Source organism: Nicotiana tomentosiformis, chromosome 9 (assembly GCF_000390325.3).
Source record: "Nicotiana tomentosiformis chromosome 9, ASM39032v3, whole genome shotgun sequence".
Classification (NCBI taxonomy): domain Eukaryota; kingdom Viridiplantae; phylum Streptophyta; class Magnoliopsida; order Solanales; family Solanaceae; genus Nicotiana; species Nicotiana tomentosiformis.
The window spans coordinates 102,488,114-102,491,483 of record NC_090820.1 but is presented as its reverse complement, the minus strand read 5'-3'; the positions used below and the strand labels follow the sequence as shown (position 1 = coordinate 102,491,483).

The following is a 3,370-nucleotide window of genomic DNA, read 5'->3' as shown; positions in this document are numbered from 1 at the left end:
AGACCATCCATAGTGTTTATTCATATTATACACCTATGCATTTCTTAGACCGTCCATAGGGTTCATTCATACATTACTCATATGCATTTCATAGACCGTCCATAGGGTTCATAACACATCATTATGCACATAACTATATATAAACTCAAAGCAACATGATTAACATTACATTTAAAGTCGTAATTTCCCGTATCATTAGTGTCACGACCCAAACCGATGGGCCGCGACGGGCACCCGGTACCTTACGCAACTGAGTACCAACATAACGTATCTTTTCATGTCATACTATCATAGATAACTGAGCCGGAAGGCTGCAGCGAGATAAGTAGAATACAACATGTAATACCAACTTATACATAAAACGTACATGCCTATAAGACCAAAATAACCACTCGTATACTAAACATAGGCCGACAAGGCCATACAATCTTTTACGTACATGACATCTGTCTACAAGACTCTAAGAATACATAATTTTTATAAAGGTCGGGACAGAGTCCCGCCATACCAAACAATACACGTTTAAATCATACTAACCAAACAAGCAACTCCGAAGCAAATAGAGTACACCAACATCTTCCGTTGAGCTGATAGCCTACTTGGAGGGATCACGACCTATCTATCGGGACCTGCGGGCATGAAACGCAGCATCCCCAGGCAAATAGGATGTCAGTACAAATAATGTACCGAGTATGTAAGGAATGAAAATCAGTAAATAATAGACATGAGAGAAACATGGAGTAAAAGACTCGACATGTAAGTCTTAATAACTCTGTAAATAATGAAATACTCATAATATCATGCATATGCGTATATATGTCATGTCGTACATAGGTACATATCTTCATAACATCATCAAGCCTCTGAAGGCATCCCATCATATCATCTCGGCCACTGTGGGCAAATCATCAACGAATACCAGCTGATCAGGTGGTGTCGCAACCTTTTTCCATATCCCATATACATAAATATATATATATATATATATATATACGCGTATATAACGCCATCTGGTCATGGGTCAATGTACATGCATAAATGCATGCAATGCATGAGAAGTACGTCAATAAAATCTCTCGAAACGTCATAAGACCATTATATCTCTGATTAATATCATGAAACAAACTTTATCAACTTATGTATTTTCTGAGACCCATGAACAGACGATGGAATAATTAGACATGGGAATTCAAGAACATAAACATCTCTAATATTTCTATTAATAGAGTCATTTATAGAATTTGTGCATTTGCTCGTTTCGTTCCTATCATATAGATCATGCCAAAAAAAAATAAGGGATAGCCTTAACATACCTGAACTGATTTTTTTGACAATCCCTCCAATACACGTTGATTGCGATAAAATATGTAATGGCGGATCGAAGTAGGGGAAACTACGTATGATATTCCTGAGAAATATTGTACCGTGCTCTCTCCGAATTGCATCTCACACTGCTGTTGCATTATGAAATTCATATGAATTCATTTGAGAATTCCTCCGTTTTGATCTTTGCAAGCCGTATTAAATAAGAGACCCTTAGTTGGAAGTCTCTTAAGATTGTATGCGTTTATTTTTGTCAAATCACTTCCTTTATAAGCCATTTTTTAAAAGTTGTTGGAATATTATCCATGGCTTTAGCTTGTTGGTCATATCTTATAAATGGCATTCAAGTAAGAAACCCAATTAGGCGACTTATGTCCAATTCTCTAAATTATACAAAGGAGAACGTGTAATCAAGGCAACCTTATGTCTTTTTGACTCATCATGGACAATTTGCCACTTTGGCTTGGTTTAATGCTATGTGGCAACCCCAAAAGAATATCCTTATCCACATAATCCTTCTTAATACCACAATTATCCCTACCATTAATCAATTATCCCCATAATTTAGAAATTATCTCAAATTACTTACAATACCACTTACTTTTAACACATTTTATATACCTTACTATCATGGCCATGTAGTACCTTGTGTGTAACTAGTCCATAAATATCGAGTATTTTAGCTCGAGTCGTATTTTATCCAAAATGTCAAACTTCGACGAAATTTATTTTCTTTGATTTGCTTACCCTCTCACCTTCACGAATTTACTCGTCATTTGTTTGAAATAGCATAATGCTTATAATTTCAAAATAATCCTATTCCCGAACTTACGTTGATTAACTTACGACGAAACTTTAACGTACGAAAATGCGGAATGTAACATCATTCCCCCCTTTTGAACATTCATTCTCGAATGTTGACTGATGCACTTATCATTATCATAACCTATAGCTCTTGCAAATACTTGCCATCTAGGCAACTGTTCTGTGAAGAAATCCAAAGGTCAGGGCAATACCCCCTTTAGGCCTCTTTCTCAAACCACGGTCTATGGTCGGAATCCTTCCAATCTCATAACTCTTTCTACCTTCTGTCATGCAGCCTGTGCGACTTTTTCCTTGTATGTGCGCCTATGCGACTCTTCTCTCCTTTTTCCTTCAGTTTTTAGCCAATCTCTAGGCCTTAATTTGTAAGCATATACAGAGCTTGATAAGATGTCTCTCTGGGCATCTATAGGTAATCTTAGGTTCTTTGATCGATACTTTGTTGAACTTACGAATATTGCTATATCTCATTTCATAGACCCAGTTATCTATCCGTATGACTTTACTGCATCTAGATAGGGCATATTATACCATAACTCGAGGTTACTTTCGTTGCTTGTCCCATATGTATAAATCTAAGTCCTTTAATGCTTCTTCATTACTATTTATCTTAAGAATGACGGCCTAATCTCATCTCATACTTTATAACTTTTATCCATCCATATTGATCTATAATCTACCATTGATAACTTGACCTTCTATGTAATATTGCCGCTAGGGCTCACATCTCATCGGGGACATCTGGAGTAATTAGACTGATCCACCTAGGGGCGATACTATACTTCCATAACCGTATTTTATAGCATCTCAGTGTGATTTACCTTATGTGGGTATTTTAATTCCATACAATTCATGAAATCCTCTTCAAATCATTACCCAATCGAAGCCCCGAACGTCAGCCTTTATCTATCACAATTACACCCTCATTTTACTACCAGGGCAGCATTCCACCTCTGCTACTAGTCTTAGACTCCTTTGAGTTCATTCAGGCTATACTTAGCTTTATATAACTTAGAGAAACCAGTAGCTTTCTTGTTTTCATGGGCTTAATCTTGAGGACTTATCCATTCTCATCACCGTCTCACTCGCCCTTTCTTATCCTTGCTCTTGTCTTCCTAAAGCCTTGTTGCTTTACCATACTTTAGCTTACGACCTACACATATCTATTTTTTACTCGCAACCTTTCTTCAACTTCCTTGAACCATTTATTTCCTTGTGTTACTCT

The 3,370-nt window shown here is 36.8% G+C and overlaps 1 long non-coding RNA gene across 1 annotated transcript; it reads right to left on the bottom strand.

Annotated features, from left to right (window-relative positions):
* Positions 1–377: 377 nt before the first annotated feature.
* On the bottom strand, positions 378–1,521 carry LOC138899617 (uncharacterized). Its single transcript, XR_011411362.1, has 2 exons — positions 1,314–1,521; positions 378–629 (listed from the first exon to the last, which is right to left on the bottom strand). It is a non-coding gene; the product is annotated as an uncharacterized lncRNA (long non-coding RNA).
* Positions 1,522–3,370: the final 1,849 nt, after the last annotated feature.